This window comes from Ranitomeya variabilis, chromosome 2, assembly GCF_051348905.1.
Source record: "Ranitomeya variabilis isolate aRanVar5 chromosome 2, aRanVar5.hap1, whole genome shotgun sequence".
NCBI lineage: Eukaryota > Metazoa > Chordata > Amphibia > Anura > Dendrobatidae > Ranitomeya > Ranitomeya variabilis.
The window spans coordinates 650,544,718-650,562,674 of record NC_135233.1 but is presented as its reverse complement, the minus strand read 5'-3'; positions in this window follow the sequence as shown (position 1 = coordinate 650,562,674).

Sequence of the window (17,957 nt, the reverse complement as noted above, 5' to 3'; positions counted from 1 at the left end):
CAGGGGCACACAGACAGACACCTTTAGTAGGCCGGAAAAGCCTATTGCATTTTTTAAAATGGTAATTTGGAGCAGAAGGTTGAAGCTCAGCTTTATTTAGTTGAGGACAACACCAGGCAGGGGCACACAGACAGACACCTTTAGTAGGCCGGAAAAGCCTATTGCATTTTTTAAAATGGTAATTTGGAGCAGAAGGTTGAAGCTCAGCTTTATTCAGTTGAGGACAACACCAGGCAGGGGCACACAGACAGACACCTTTAGTAGGCCGGAAAAGCCTATTGCATTTTTTAAAATGGTAATTTGGAGCAGAAGGTTGAAGCTCAGCTTTATTTAGTTGAGGGCAACACCAGGGAGGGGCAGAAGCCGTTAGTAGGCCCTAACCACCATTTTGTTTTTTAAAAACCACTTAATGAGAGCCGGAAGGTTGAAGCTCAGCTTTATTCAGTTGAGGACAACACCAGGCAGGGGCACACAGACAGACACCTTTAGTAGGCCGGAAAAGCCTATTGCATTTTTTAAAATGGTAATTTGGAGCAGAAGGTTGAAGCTCAGCTTTATTTAGTTGAGGACAACACCAGGCAGGGGCACACAGACAGACACCTTTAGTAGGCCGGAAAAGCCTATTGCATTTTTTAAAATGGTAATTTGGAGCAGAAGGTTGAAGCTCAGCTTTATTCAGTTGAGGACAACACCAGGCAGGGGCACACAGACAGACACCTTTAGTAGGCCGGAAAAGCCTATTGCATTTTTTAAAATGGTAATTTGGAGCAGAAGGTTGAAGCTCAGCTTTATTTAGTTGAGGACAACACCAGGCAGGGGCACACAGACAGACACCTTTAGTAGGCCGGAAAAGCCTATTGCATTTTTTAAAATGGTAATTTGGAGCAGAAGGTTGAAGCTCAGCTTTATTCAGTTGAGGACAACACCAGGCAGGGGCACACAGACAGACACCTTTAGTAGGCCGGAAAAGCCTATTGCATTTTTTAAAATGGTAATTTGGAGCAGAAGGTTGAAGCTCAGCTTTATTTAGTTGAGGGCAACACCAGGGAGGGGCAGAAGCCGTTAGTAGGCCCTAACCACCATTTTGTTTTTTAAAAACCACTTAATGAGAGCCGGAAGGTTGAAGCTCAGCTTTATTCAGTTGAGGACAACACCAGGCAGGGGCACACAGACAGACACCTTTAGTAGGCCGGAAAAGCCTATTGCATTTTTTAAAATGGTAATTTGGAGCAGAAGGTTGAAGCTCAGCTTTATTTCGTTGAGGACAACACCAGGCAGGGGCACACAGACAGACACCTTTAGTAGGCCGGAAAAGCCTATTGCATTTTTTAAAATGGTAATTTGGAGCAGAAGGTTGAAGCTCAGCTTTATTCAGTTGAGGACAACACCAGGCAGGGGCACACAGACAGACACCTTTAGTAGGCCGGAAAAGCCTATTGCATTTTTTAAAATGGTAATTTGGAGCAGAAGGTTGAAGCTCAGCTTTATTTAGTTGAGGGCAACACCAGGGAGGGGCAGAAGCCGTTAGTAGGCCCTAACCACCATTTTGTTTTTTAAAAACCACTTAATGAGAGCCGGAAGGTTGAAGCTCAGCTTTATTCAGTTGAGGACAACACCAGGCAGGGGCACACAGACAGACACCTTTAGTAGGCCGGAAAAGCCTATTGCATTTTTTAAAATGGTAATTTGGAGCAGAAGGTTGAAGCTCAGCTTTATTTAGTTGAGGGCAACACCAGGGAGGGGCAGAAGCCGTTAGTAGGCCCTAACCACCATTTTGTTTTTTAAAAACCACTTAATGAGAGCCGGAAGGTTGAAGCTCAGCTTTATTCAGTTGAGGACAACACCAGGCAGGGGCACACAGACAGACACCTTTAGTAGGCCGGAAAAGCCTATTGCATTTTTTAAAATGGTAATTTGGAGCAGAAGGTTGAAGCTCAGCTTTATTTAGTTGAGGGCAACACCAGGGAGGGGCAGAAGCCATTAGTAGGCCCTAACCACCATTTTGTTTTTTAAAAACCACTTAATGAGAGCCGGAAGGTTGAAGCTCAGCTTTATTCAGTTGAGGACAACACCAGGCAGGGGCACACAGACAGACACCTTTAGTAGGCCGGAAAAGCCTATTGCATTTTTTAAAATGGTAATTTGGAGCAGAAGGTTGAAGCTCAGCTTTATTCAGTTGAGGACAACACCAGGCAGGGGCACACAGACAGACACCTTTAGTAGGCCGGAAAAGCCTATTGCATTTTTTAAAATGGTAATTTGGAGCAGAAGGTTGAAGCTCAGCTTTATTTAGTTGAGGGCAACACCAGGGAGGGGCAGAAGCCGTTAGTAGGCCCTAACCACCATTTTGTTTTTTAAAAACCACTTAATGAGAGCCGGAAGGTTGAAGCTCAGCTTTATTCAGTTGAGGACAACACCAGGCAGGGGCACACAGACAGACACCTTTAGTAGGCCGGAAAAGCCTATTGCATTTTTTAAAATGGTAATTTGGAGCAGAAGGTTGAAGCTCAGCTTTATTTAGTTGAGGGCAACACCAGGGAGGGGCAGAAGCCGTTAGTAGGCCCTAACCACCATTTTGTTTTTTAAAAACCACTTAATGAGAGCCGGAAGGTTGAAGCTCAGCTTTATTCAGTTGAGGACAACACCAGGCAGGGGCACACAGACAGACACCTTTAGTAGGCCGGAAAAGCCTATTGCATTTTTTAAAATGGTAATTTGGAGCAGAAGGTTGAAGCTCAGCTTTATTTAGTTGAGGGCAACACCAGGGAGGGGCAGAAGCCGTTAGTAGGCCCTAACCACCATTTTGTTTTTTAAAAACCACTTAATGAGAGCCGGAAGGTTGAAGCTCAGCTTTATTCAGTTGAGGACAACACCAGGCAGGGGCACACAGACAGACACCTTTAGTAGGCCGGAAAAGCCTATTGCATTTTTTAAAATGGTAATTTGGAGCAGAAGGTTGAAGCTCAGCTTTATTCAGTTGAGGACAACACCAGGCAGGGGCACACAGACAGACACCTTTAGTAGGCCGGAAAAGCCTATTGCATTTTTTAAAATGGTAATTTGGAGCAGAAGGTTGAAGCTCAGCTTTATTTAGTTGAGGGCAACACCAGGGAGGGGCAGAAGCCGTTAGTAGGCCCTAACCAAAGTTGAAGGCCAAATGCAGTTTAATTTCTGATACTATAGGCCGAAAGCCAGAAGGTGGAAGCTCCGATTTAGACAGTGGAGGACAATTTGAATTAGGTACTGCAGACAGACTTAGTAGGCTGTCCCCTGTGGACCATGCATCCAACACATTAACCCATTGCGCCGTAATGGACACGTAATCTTCCGTGGCCATGCCTACAGGTCCATGCGTCTGTTGTCAGGTGCACCTTTGTACTCACAGATTGCCAGAGTGCATGGACAATGCGGTCTTCTACATGCTGGTGGAGGGTTGGGTTGGCTTTTCTCGCAAAAGAAGTGTCGACTGGTTAGCTTGTAGCGTGGTACAGCGTAGTCCATCATGGCCTTATTAATAGTAAATAAAATATATAACTAGGCTCTATGAACTTTTAAATAGGTTCCAGGGGTACACGGGCAGCATTGGTGTGGTCAGTGGAGGAGTATTGCAAGTAGGGGCTGCAGACAGGCTATCAAAGGCCAAAAATACCAAACAGTAGGCACTCATGGCAGTTTTACATCGGTTACATGGATACACAGGCAGGCACTCCAGGCAGCATTGTGGTCAGTGGAGGAGTATTGCAAGTAGGGGCCGCAGACAGGCTATCAAAGGCCTAAAATAACAAACAGTAGGCAGTCATGGCAGTTTTACATCGGTTACATGGATACACAGGCAGGCACTCCAGGCAGCATTGTGGTCAGTGGAGGAGTATTGCAAGTAGGGGCCGCAGACAGGCTATCAAAGGCCTAAAATAACAAACAGTAGGCAGTCATGGCAGTTTTACATCGGTTACATGGATACACAGGCAGGCACTCCAGGTAGCATTGTGGTCAGTGGAGGAGTATTGCAAGTAGGGGCCGCAGACAGGCTATCAAAGGCCTAAAATAACAAACAGTAGGCAGTCATGGCAGTTTTACATCGGTTACATGGATACACAGGCAGGCACTCCAGGCAGCATTGTGGTCAGTGGAGGAGTATTGCAAGTAGGGGCCGCAGACAGGCTATCAAAGGCCTAAAATAACAAACAGTAGGCAGTCATGGCAGTTTTACATCGGTTACATGGATACACAGGCAGGCACTCCAGGCAGCATTGTGGTCAGTGGAGGAGTATTGCAAGTAGGGGCCGCAGACAGGCTATCAAAGGCCTAAAATAACAAACAGTAGGCAGTCATGGCAGTTTTACATCGGTTACATGGATACACAGGCAGGCACTCCAGGCAGCATTGTGGTCAGTGGAGGAGTATTGCAAGTAGGGGCCGCAGACAGGCTATCAAAGGCCTAAAATAACAAACAGTAGGCAGTCATGGCAGTTTTACATCGGTTACATGGATACACAGGCAGGCACTCCAGGCAGCATTGTGGTCAGTGGAGGAGTATTGCAAGTAGGGGCCGCAGACAGGCTATCAAAGGCCTAAAATAACAAACAGTAGGCAGTCATGGCAGTTTTACATCGGTTACATGGATACACAGGCAGGCACTCCAGGCAGCATTGTGGTCAGTGGAGGAGTATTGCAAGTAGGGGCCGCAGACAGGCTATCAAAGGCCTAAAATAACAAACAGTAGGCAGTCATGGCAGTTTTACATCGGTTACATGGATACACAGGCAGGCACTCCAGGCAGCATTGTGGTCAGTGGAGGAGTATTGCAAGTAGGGGCCGCAGACAGGCTATCAAAGGCCTAAAATAACAAACAGTAGGCAGTCATGGCAGTTTTACATCGGTTACATGGATACACAGGCAGGCACTCCAGGCAGCATTGTGGTCAGTGGAGGAGTATTGCAAGTAGGGGCCGCAGACAGGCTATCAAAGGCCTAAAATAACAAACAGTAGGCAGTCATGGCAGTTTTACATCGGTTACATGGATACACAGGCAGGCACTCCAGGCAGCATTGTGGTCAGTGGAGGAGTATTGCAAGTAGGGGCCGCAGACAGGCTATCAAAGGCCTAAAATAACAAACAGTAGGCAGTCATGGCAGTTTTACATCGGTTACATGGATACACAGGCAGGCACTCCAGGCAGCATTGTGGTCAGTGGAGGAGTATTGCAAGTAGGGGCCACAGACAGGCTATCAAAGGCCTAAAATAACAAACAATAGGCTCATTGCAGTTTTACAGCGGTTACATGGATACACAGGCAGCTAGGTGGTGAGTGGAGGAGTATTTAAAGTAAGGACCGCAGACAGGCTATCAAAGGCCTAACATAACAAACAATAGGCTCATGGCAGTTTTACAGCGGTTACATGGATAGACGGGCAGGCAGCTTCGTGGTGAGTGGAGGAGTATTTAAAGTAGGGACCGCAGACAGGCTTCAAAGGCCTAACATAAAAAAATGGGCTGGCTGTAGGCACTTTATAATTGGTTCCAGGGGTACACGGGCAGCAGTGGTCTGGCCAGTGGAGGACTAGTGGAAGGAGGGACCGCAGACAGGCTTCAAAGGCCTAACATAAAAAAATGGGCTGGCTGTAGGCACTTTATAATTGGTTCCAGGGGTACACGGGCAGCAGTGGTCTGGCCAGTGGAGGACTAGTGGAAGGAGGGACCGCAGACAGGCTTCAAAGGCCTAACATAAAAAAATGGGCTGGCTGTAGGCACTTTATAATTGGTTCCAGGGGTACACGGGCAGCAGTGGTCTGGTCAGTGGAGGACTAGTGGAAGGAGGGACCGCAGACAGGCTTCAAAGGCCTAACATAAAAAAATGGGCTGGCTGTAGGCACTTTATAATTGGTTCCAGGGGTACACGGGCAGCAGTGGTCTGGTCAGTGGAGGACTAGTGGAAGGAGGGACCGCAGACAGGCTTCAAAGGCCTAACATAAAAAAATGGGCTGGCTGTAGGCACTTTATAATTGGTTCCAGGGGTACACGGGCAGCAGTGGTCTGGTCAGTGGAGGACTAGTGGAAGGAGGGACCGCAGACAGGCTTCAAAGGCCTAACATAAAAAAATGGGCTGGCTGTAGGCACTTTATAATTGGTTCCAGGGGTACACGGGCAGCAGTGGTCTGGCCAGTGGAGGACTAGTGGAAGGAGGGACCGCAGACAGGCTTCAAAGGCCTAACATAAAAAAATGGGCTGGCTGTAGGCACTTTATAATTGGTTCCAGGGGTACACGGGCAGCAGTGGTCTGGTCAGTGGAGGACTAGTGGAAGGAGGGACCGCAGACAGGCTTCAAAGGCCTAACATAAAAAAATGGGCTGGCTGTAGGCACTTTATAATTGGTTCCAGGGGTACACGGGCAGCAGTGGTCTGGCCAGTGGAGGACTAGTGGAAGGAGGGACCGCAGACAGGCTTCAAAGGCCTAACATAAAAAAATGGGCTGGCTGTAGGCACTTTATAATTGGTTCCAAGGGTACACGGGCAGCAGTGGTCTGGTCAGTGGAGGACTAGTGGAAGGAGGGACCGCAGACAGGCTTCAAAGGCCTAACATAAAAAAATGGGCTGGCTGTAGGCACTTTATAATTGGTTCCAGGGGTACACGGGCAGCAGTGGTCTGGTCAGTGGAGGACTAGTGGAAGGAGGGACCGCAGACAGGCTTCAAAGGCCTAACATAAAAAAATGGGCTGGCTGTAGGCACTTTATAATTGGTTCCAGGGGTACACGGGCAGCAGTGGTCTGGCCAGTGGAGGACTAGTGGAAGGAGGGACCGCAGACAGGCTTCAAAGGCCTAACATAAAAAAATGGGCTGGCTGTAGGCACTTTATAATTGGTTCCAGGGGTACACGGGCAGCAGTGGTCTGGTCAGTGGAGGACTAGTGGAAGGAGGGACCGCAGACAGGCTTCAAAGGCCTAAAATAACAAACAATAGGCTCATGGCAGTTTTACAGCGGTTACATGGATACACGGGCAGGCAGCTTGGTGGTGAGTGGAGGAGTATTTAAAGTAGGGACCGCAGACAGGCTATCAAAGGCCTAAAATAACAAACAATAGGCTCATGGCAGTTTTACAGCGGTTACATGGATACACGGGCAGCTTGGTGGTGAGTGGAGGAGTAGTGCAAGGAGTGTCTGTCCCAGTACTCCCAAAATATAAATAGATGTTAATGTCTCGCAAAACAACCAAAACAAAAAAAAAGGTGGCATACTTAGGTACAGGGGTGGGCTCATCTGCTGAGTTTCTGACATAGTAATTTGGCAGTAACTATTTAATGGTGCCAATATAGGACACAGACACAGACTACTTTAAGTTGCATCATAGATGTCTACAAATTTGTATTGTCAGTGCCAGACATTGAATGATGTCAGCGAATAGACTAAAGATTGGTGGAGCTGTGCGACATAATTTTGCATGTGGTAGAGCACATTTTGAGCTGGGGTAGGGGGGAACTCTCTAGAGGCCGGCGGGACCGCCCCAGGGCCCCTCATGTTACAATGGTGTGTCTGACGTTGGGTGCGCACTACCACCGCCAGAGACACTACATTGTACTATGAGGGACCCAGTAGCAATGCCGTCAACCAAAAGCGAGCACACCCACCTCTTCAGACAAACAGCAGTCTCACGGGTGCTTGCGCCAAGTCGCGATACCACGGCCCCGTGTGGGGAGTTTGGCCATTTAGGGAGGTGTAAACATGTCGTATGCTGTACAATCAGCTGCAGCAAATTAGACATTAGAAAAGTAATTCACAGGCAAGAGCCTTTCATAGGAAAGCTAGGTGTCGGCCGGGCAAGGTGGGGCAAAAGATTTCGAAATCCAGTTGTGGTTCATTTTAATGAATGTTAGATCGTCAACATTTTGGGTAGCCAGACGAGTCCTTTTTTCGGTTAATATTGAACCTGCAGCACTGAATACTCTTTCTGATAGGACACTTGCTGCCGGGCAAGCAAGCTCCTGCAATGCATATTCTGCCAATTCTGGCCAGGTGTCTAATTTGGAGGCCCAGTAATCAAATGGGAATGACGGTTGAGGGAGAACATCGATAAGGGATGAAAAATAGTTAGTAACCATACTGGACAAATGTTGTCTCCTGTCACTTTCAATTGATGCAGCAGTACCTGTCCTGTCTGCGGTCATAGCAAAATCACTCCACAACCTGGTCAGAAAACCCCTCTGTCCAACGCCACTTCTGATGTGTGCACCCCTAACACTCCTAGTCTGCTGCCCCCTGGAGCTCGTGTGAGAACGATCACGTGCGCTGTGTGCTGGGAATGCCTGAAGCAAACGGTCAACAAGAGTTGATTGTTTGGTTGCTAATATTAGTTCCAAGTTCTCATGTGGCATAATATTTTGCAATTTGCCTTTATAGCGTGGATCAAGGAGGCAGGCCAACCAGTAATCGTCATCGTTCATCATTTTCGTAATGCGTGTGTCCCTTTTTAGGATACGTAAGGCATAATCCGCCATGTGGGCCAAAGTTCCAGTTGTAAAATCTCCGGTTGTGATTGGTTGAGGGGCAGTTGCAGGCAAATCTACGTCACTTGTGTCCCTCAAAAAACCAGAACCCGGCCGTGACACGCAACCAATTTCCTGTGCCCCCGGGAAAGGTTCGGCATTAAAAATATACTCATCCCCATCATCCTCCTCGTCCTCCACCTCCTCTTCGCCCGCTACCTCGTCCTGTACACTGCCCTGACCAGACAATGGCTGACTGTCATCAAGGCTTTCCTCTTCCTCTGGTGCAGACGCCTGCTCCTTTATGTGCGTCAAACTTTGCATCAGCAGACGCATTAGGGGGATGCTCATGCTTATTACGGCGTTGTCTGCACTAACCAGCCGTGTGCATTCCTCAAAACACTGAAGGACTTGACACATGTCTTGTATCTTAGACCACTGCACACCTGACAACTCCATGTCTGCCATCCTACTGCCTGCCCGTGTATCCTCCCACAAATAAATAACAGCACGCCTCTGTTCGCACAGTCTCTGAAGCATGTGCAGTGTTGAGTTCCACCTTGTTGCAACGTCTATGATTAGGCGATGCTGGGGAAGGTTCAAAGACCGCTGATAGGTCTGCATACGGCTGGCGTGTACAGGCGAACGTCGGATATGTGAGCAAAGTGCACGCACTTTGAGGAGCAGGTCGGAGAACCCAGGATAAGTTTTCAATAAGCACTGCACCACCAGGTTTAAGGTGTGAGCCAGGCAAGGAATGTGTTTCAGTTGGGAAAGGGAGATGGCAGCCATGAAATTCCTTCCGTTATCACTCACTACCTTGCCTGCCTCAAGATCTACTGTGCCCAGCCACGACTGCGTTTCTTGTTGCAAGAACTCGGACAGAACTTCCGCGGTGTGTCTGTTGTCGCCCAAGCACTTCATAGCCAATACAGCCTGCTGACGCTTGGCAGTAGCTGGCCCATAATGGGACAACTGGTGTGCAACAGTGTCATCTGCCGATGGAGTGGTTGGCAGACTGCGTTCTGTGGAAGAGCTGTAGCTTCTGCAGGAGGACGAGGAGGAGGAGGAGGAGGGGGTGCGAACGCCTACAGCCAACTGTTTCCTAGACCGTGGGCTAGGCACAACTGTCCCTAAATTGATGTCGCCTGTGGACCCTGCATCCACCACATTCACCCAGTGTGCCGTGATGGACACATAACGTCCCTGGCCATGCCTACTGGTCCATGCATCTGTAGTCAGGTGCACCTTTGTACTCACAGATTGCCTGAGTGCATGGACGATGCGCTGTTTAACATGCTGGTGCAGGGCTGGGATGGCTTTTCTGGAAAAAAAGTGTCGACTGGGTAGCTCGTATCGTGGTTCAGCGTACTCCATCAGGGCTTTGAAAGCTTCGCTTTCAACTAACCGGTAGGGCATCATCTCTAACGAGATTAGTCTAGCTATGTGGGCGTTAAAACACTGTGTACGCGGATGCGAGGATAAGTACTTTCTTTTTCTAACCAGAGTCTCATGTAGGGTGAGCTGGACTGGAGAGCTGGAGATCGTGGAACTTTCGGGTGTGCCGGTGTACATGGCAGACTGAGAGACGGTTGGAGACGGTATTGTTTCCGCCGGTGCCCTAGATGCAATATTTCCTCCTACAAAACTGGTGATTCCCTGACCCTGACTGCTTTTGGCTGGCAAAGAAACCTGCACAGATACTGCCGGTGGTGCGGAAAATGGTGGCCTTACAGTGACGGAAGGGATGTTGCGTTGCTGACTAGCTTCATTGGCCGAGGGTGCTACAACCTTGAGGGACGTTTGGTAGTTAGTCCAGGCTTGAAAATGCATGGTGGTTAAGTGTCTATGCATGCAACTAGTATTTAGACTTTTCAGATTCTGACCTCTGCTTAAGCTAGTTGAACATTTTTGACAGATGACTTTGCGCTGATCAGTTGGATGTTGTTTAAAAAAATGCCAGACTGCACTCTTCCTAGACTCGGATCCCTTTTCAGGGATTGCAGACTGAGCTTTAACCGGATGGCAACGCTGTGCTCCAACAGGTTTTGGCTTTGACACGCGTTTTGGGCCAGATACGGGCCCGGCAGATGGAACCTGTTGCGATGTTGATGCCTGCTGCGGCCCCTCCTCCACCTCCGCTTCTGAACTACTGCCGCCTGCACCCTGTTCCCCCAATGGCTGCCAATCGGGGTCAATAACTGGGTCATCTATTACCTCCTCTTCGAGCTCGTGTGCAACTTCGTCTGTGTCACTGTGTCGGTCGGTGGTATAGCGTTCGTGGCGGGGCAACATAGTCTCATCAGGGTCTGATTGTGGATCTGTACCCTGAGAGGGCAATGTGGTGGTCTGAGTCAAAGGAGCAGCATAGTACTCTGGCTGTGGCTGTGCATCAGTGCACTCCATGTCAGAATATACTTGTAATGGGCATGGCCTGTTAAATGTTTCACTTTCTAAGCCAGGGACGGTATGTGTAAAGAGCTCCATGGAGTGACCCGTTGTGTCGCCTGCTGCATCCTTCTCTCTTGTTGTAGTTTTTGCTGAGGAGGACAAGGAAGCGACTTGTCCCTGACCGTGAACATCCACAAGCGACGCGCTGCTTTTACATTTACCAGTTTCGGAAGAGGAGGCAAAAGAGCTAGAGGCTGAGTCTGCAATGTAAGCCAAAACTTGCTGTTGCTGCTCCGCCTTTAAAAGCGGTTTTCCTACTCCCAGAAAAGAGAGCGTTCGAGGCCTTGTGTAGCCTGACGACGAAACTGGCTCCACAGCTCCAGACTTAGGTGGAATATTTTTATCCCCACGACCACCTGATGCTCCACTACCACTACCATCATTACCAGCTGACAATGAACGCCCACGACGACCTCTTGCACCAGACTTCCTCATTGTTTTAAAATCTTAACCAAAGTAACTTTATTTGTTGCTGTCAAACAACTTACACGGTGAGCTATAACTTCAGTATGATTTCAATATCCCTTAACAGGTTGGTGAGACCACAAGGAAAATCAGGCACAATGTTACACACTCTGTTTTCTGTGGCACAAAATCACAGAGATGACACACACGCAGGACTGTCACTCAAGCACTAATGTCAATATTAATCTCCCACCTAATTTATTTATTTTTTTTTCTCAGGGAGACTTTAGAAACCAAATAATATAAAAAAAAAAAAAAAAAAAAAGGCTTTCTATGGCCCACAATTAGAGAGAGAGAGGTGGCACACCCAGGAGTCAAGACTGGCGCACAAGCTGAAAGGGCAATATTACTCTCCCACTGTTTTTTTAAGTTTTTTTTTTATTTCAGGGAGACTTTAGAAACCAAATAATATTAAAAAAACCAAAAAAAAAAATAGCCTTTCTATGGCCCACTGAATGAGAGAGAGAGGTGGCACACCCAGGAGTCAAGACTGGCACACAAGCTGAAAGGGCAATATTACTCTCCCACTGTTTTTTTTTTTTTTTTTTTTTTCAGGGAGACTTTAGAAACCAAATAATATTAAAAAAACCAAAAAAAAAAAATGCTTTCTATGGCCCACTGAATGAGAGAGAGGTGGCACACCCAGGAGTCAAGACTGGCACACAAGCTGAAAGGGCAATATTACTCTCCCACTGTTTTTTTATGTATTTTTTGTTTTTTAAGGGAGACTTTAGAAACCCAATAATATTTAAAAAAATAAATAAATAGGCTTTCTATGGCCCACTGAATGAGAGGGAGAGAGGTGGCACACCCAGGAGTCAAGACTGGCACACAAGCTGAAAGGGCAATATTACTCTCCCACTGTTTTTTTATGTATTTTTTGTTTTTTAAGGGAGACTTTAGAAACCCAATAATATTTTTAAAAAAAAATAAATAGGCTTTCTATGGCCCACTGAATGAGAGGGAGAGAGGTGGCACACCCAGGAGTCAAGACTGGCACACAAGCTGAAAGGGCAATATTACTCTCCCACTGTTTTTTTATGTATTTTTTGTTCTTTAAGGGAGACTTTAGAAACCCAATAATATTTAAAAAAAAAAAAAAATAGGCTTTCTATGGCCCACTGAATGAGAGGGAGAGAGGTGGCACACCCAGGAGTCAAGACTGGCACACAAGCTGAAAGGGCAATATTACTCTCCCACTGTTTTTTTATGTTTTTTTTTTTTTTTCAGGGAGACTTTAGAAACCAAATAATATTAAAAAAACCAAAAAAAAAAATAGCCTTTCTATGGCCCACTGAATGAGAGAGAGAGGTGGCACACCCAGGAGTCAAGACTGGCACACAAGCTGAAAGGGCAATATTACTCTCCCACTGTTTTTTTATGTATTTTTTGTTTTTTAAGGGAGACTTTAGAAACCCAATAATATTTAAAAAAAAAAATAAATAGGCTTTCTATGGCCCACTGAATGAGAGGGAGAGAGGTGGCACACCCAGGAGTCAAGACTGGCACACAAGCTGAAAGGGCAATATTACTCTCCCACTGTTTTTTTATGTATTTTTTGTTTTTTAAGGGAGACTTTAGAAACCCAATAATATTTAAAAAAAAAAATAAATAGGCTTTCTATGGCCCACTGAATGAGAGGGAGAGAGGTGGCACACCCAGGAGTCAAGACTGGCACACAAGCTGAAAGGGCAATATTACTCTCCCACTGTTTTTTTATGTTTTTGTTTTTTTTTCAGGGAGACTTTAGAAACCAAATAATATTAAAAAAACAAAAAAAAAAATAGCCTTTCTATGGCCCACTGAATGAGAGAGAGAGGTGGCACACCCAGGAGTCAAGACTGGCACACAAGCTGAAAGGGCAATATTACTCTCCCACTGTTTTTTTAGGTATTTTTTTTTTTTCAGGGAGACTTTAGAAACCAAATAATATTTAAAAAATAAAATAAATAAATAGGCTTTCTATAGCCCACTGAATGAGAGATAGCACACACAGCAGTGGCACACAAGCCCTGACTGAGGCCAATATTTTTCTCCCACTGATTGATGTAGTGTTTTTGTGTTGAGGTAGAATTTAGAACACAAATCACGGAAAAAATAAATAGGCTTTCTATGGCCCACTCAGTGAGAGATGGCACACACAGGGATGGCACTGTAGCAGAAATGCCAATCTTAATCTCCCACAAAAAAAACAAAAAAAAAACAGGGACTGTCCTACAATTACTATCTCCCTGCAGTAATGTAAGCCAGGTATGGCAGGCAGCAATAGGAGTGGACTGATGCACAAATTAAATAAAAAGTGTGGACAAACAAAAAAGATAGCTGTGCAGAAAGGAAGGAACAAGAGGATATGTGCTTTGAAAAAAGCAGTTGGTTTCCACAGTGGCGTACACACAGCAATACAGGTATCACGGAGCCTTCTAGGGCAGCCCAATGAGCTACAGCGCTGAGGGGAAAAAAAAAAAAAATAGCTTCCACAGTCCCTGCACACCGAAGGTGGTGTTGGACAGTGGAAATCGCTGCAGCACAAGCGGTTTGGTGGTTAGTGGACCCTGCCTAACGCTCTCCCTGCTTCTGACGAAGCGGCAGCAACCTGTCCCTAAGCTCAGATCAGCAGCAGTAAGATGGCGGTCGGCGGGAACGCCCCTTTATAGCCCCTGTGACACCGCAGAAAGCAAGCCAATCACTGCAATGCCCTTCTCTAAGATGGTGGGGACCAGGATCTATGTCATCACGCTGCCCACACTCTGCGTTCACCTTCATTGGCTGAGAAATGGCGCTTTTCGCGTCATTGAAATGCGACTTTGGCGCGAAAGTCGCGTACCGCATGGCCGACAAGCACAGGGGTCGGATCGGGTTTCATGAGACGCCGACTTAGCCAAAAGTCGGCGACTTTTGAAAATGATCGACCCGTTTCGCTCAACCCTAGCTGGTAGCTCTAGTGGACTGAGGTTCTCCCCATGTGCCATGAGTTGGCACATGGGTTCTTGTAATCTCAGGATGGTTTTTTTGATTAGGGTTTTTTGCTGACCGCTCAGTCCCCTTTTGTATCGTTCTGCTTTCTAGTTTACAGCGGGCCTCAATTTGCTAAAACTATATATATCATCTCTATGTGTGTGCCTTCCTCTCATTTCACCGTCAATACATGTGGGGGGCAACTATATCTTTTGGGGTTCATTCCGCTGGAGGCAAGTGAGGTCTTTATTTTCTCTGCAGTGCTAGTTAGCTCTTAGGCTGGTGCGTGGCGTCTAGAACCAACGTAGGCACGCTCCCTGGCTATCTCTAGTTGCGTTTGTCAGGCGTAGGGCAGCGGTCAGCCCAGGTTCCATCACCCTAGAGCTCGTCCGTAATATATTTGTACTTTGCTTGTCCTGTGCTATCCCTAGCCATTGGGATTCATGACAGTATAGCCGGCCCACAAAGTGTTAATTGTTTGGGCTGAAGCAGGAGAAAGAGAAGTGTTTAAGGGAAATTTTTTTTTTTTTTTTTCCCTTCAGAGTTTTGCTGCCTAGCCCTTAATTGCTGTCTAGCTGCTTCTTACCTCCTCTTAACCCTTGAATGGCTCTGATCTTAGCTGTTTAACATGGATGTCCAGAGTTTGGCTTCCAGCCTGAGTAATCTCGCGGCAAAAGTTCAAAACATACAGGATTTTGTTGTTCACACTCCCATGTCTGAACCTAGAATTCCTATTCCAGAGTTCTTTTCTGGAGATAGATCTACCTTCCTGAATTTCAGGAACAATTGTAAATTGTTTCTTTCTTTAAAATCTCGCTCCTCTGGAGACCCTGCTCAACAGGTCAAGATTGTAATATCTTTCCTGCGGGGCGACCCTCAGAATTGGGCATTTGCATTGGCACCAGGGGATCCTGCATTGCTCAGTGTGGATGCGTTTTTTCTGGCATTGGGATTGCTCTATGAAGAACCTAACCTGGAGATTCAGGCTGAAAAGGCTTTATTAGCCCTCTCTCAGGGGCATGATGAAGCGGAGATATATTGTCAGAAGTTTCGGAAATGGTCGGTGCTTACTCAGTGGAATGAGTGCGCCCTGGCTGCAAACTTCAGAAATGGTCTTTCTGAGGCCATTAAGGATATTATGGTGGGGTTCCCTACGCCTACAGGTCTGAATGAGTCTATGGCTATGGCCATTCAGATTGATCGGCGTTTACGGGAGCGCAAACCCGTGCACCAGTTGGCGGTGTCTTCTGAACAGGCACCTGAGACTATGCAATGTGATAGAATTCAGTCCAGAAGTGAACGACAAAATTATAGGCGGAAAAATGGATTGTGTTTCTATTGTGGTGATTCAGCTCATGTTATATCAGCATGCTCTAAACGCACAAAAAGGGTTGATAAATCTTTTGCCATTGGTACTCTGCAGCCTAAGTTCATTTTGTCTGTGACTCTGATTTTTTCACTGTCTTCCATTTCCGTCGATGCCTATGTGGATTCGGGCGCTGCCCTGAGTCTTATGGATTGGTCATTTGCTAAACGCTGCGGTTTTAGTCTGGAACCTCTGGAAGTTCCTATTCCTCTGAAGGGAATTGACTCTACACCATTGGCTATGAATAAACCGCAGTATTGGACACAAGTGACCATGCGCATGACTCCCGTTCATCAGGAGGTGATTCGCTTCCTTGTACTTTATAATTTACATGATGTACTAGTGCTTGGTCTGCCATGGTTACAAACTCATAATCCTGTCCTGCACTGGAAAACAATGTCTGTGTTAAGCTGGGGATGTCAGGGGGTTCATGATGATGCACCTCCGATTTCAATCGCTTCATCTACTCCTTCTGAGATCCCTGCGTTTTTGTCTGACTATAGGGATGTTTTTGAGGAGCCTAAGCTCAATTCGCTCCCTCCGCATAGAGATTGTGACTGTGCTATAGAATTGATTCCTGGCAGTAAGTTCCCTAAGGGTCGTTTATTTAATCTGTCACTGCCAGAGCATACTGCTATGCGGAATTATATTAAGGAGTCCTTGGAAAAGGGACATATTCGTCCATCTTCGTCCCCTCTGGGAGCAGGTTTTTTTTTTGTGGCAAAAAAAGATGGTTCCCTGAGGCCTTGTATAGATTATCGCCTTCTGAATAAGATTACAGTCAAGTATCAGTATCCATTGCCATTATTGACTGATTTGTTTGCTCGCATTAAGGGGGCTAGGTGGTTCACTAAGATAGATCTTCGCGGTGCGTATAATCTGGTGCGGATAAAACAGGGTGATGAGTGGAAAACCGCATTTAATACGCCTGAGGGCCATTTTGAGTATTTGGTAATGCCTTTTGGACTCTCCAATGCTCCGTCAGTCTTTCAGTCCTTTATGCACAATATTTTCCGTGAATATCTGGATAAGTTTATGATTGTGTATTTGGATGATATTTTGGTGTTTTCTGATGACTGGGAGTCTCATGTTCTACAGGTCAGGAAGGTGTTTCAGGTTCTGCGGGCCAATTCTCTGTTTGTGAAGGGCTCAAAGTGTCTCTTCGGAGTCCAGAAGATTTCTTTTTTGGGGTACATTTTTTCTCCTTCTACTATTGAGATGGATCCCGTCAAGGTTCAGGCGATTTGTGACTGGACACAACCTACATCTGTTAAGAGCCTTCAGAAGTTCTTGGGGTTTGCTAATTTTTATCGTCGGTTCATTGCTAATTTTTCCAGTATTGTTAAACCTTTGACTGATTTGACTAAAAAGGGTGCTGATGTTGCTGATTGGTCTCCTGCGGCCGTGGAGGCCTTTCAGGAACTTAAGCGCCGGTTTTCTTATGCTCCTGTGTTGTGTCAACCAGATGTTTCACTTCCTTTTCAGGTTGAGGTTGATGCTTCCGAGATTGGAGCGGGGGCGGTTTTGTCACAGAGAAGTTCTAATGGCTTGGTGATGAAGCCATGTGCATTCTTCTCTAGAAAATTCTCGCCCGCCGAGCGCAATTATGATGTGGGTAATCGGGAGCTTTTGGCCATGAAGTGGGCATTTGAGGAGTGGCGTCATTGGCTTGAGGGTGCTAAACATCGTGTGGTGGTCTTGACTGATCACAAGAATCTCATTTACCTTGAGTCTGCCAGGCGTTTGAATCCTAGACAGGCTCGTTGGTCGTTGTTTTTTTCTCGTTTCAATTTCGTGGTTTCATACCTGCCAGGTTCAAAGAATGTGAAGGCAGATGCTCTTTCCAGGAGTTTTGTGCCTGACTCTCCTGGAGACTCTGGGCCTACTGGTATCCTTAGGGATGGGGTAATATTGTCCGCCGTATCCCCAGACTTGCGACGTGCATTGCAGGAGTTTCAGGTGGATAAACCGGATCGTTGTCCACCAGAAAGACTGTTTGTTCCGGATGATTGGACCAGTAGAGTCATCTCCGAGGTCCATTCTTCTGTGTTGGCTGGTCATCCTGGAATATTTGGTACTAGAGACTTGGTGGCCAGGTCTTTTTGGTGGCCTTCCTTGTCTAGGGATGTGCGTACCTTTGTGCAGTCTTGTGAAGTGTGTGCTCGAGCTAAGCCTTGCTGTTCTCGGGCCAGTGGGTTGTTGTTATCCTTGCCCATCCCGAAGAGGCCTTGGACGCACATT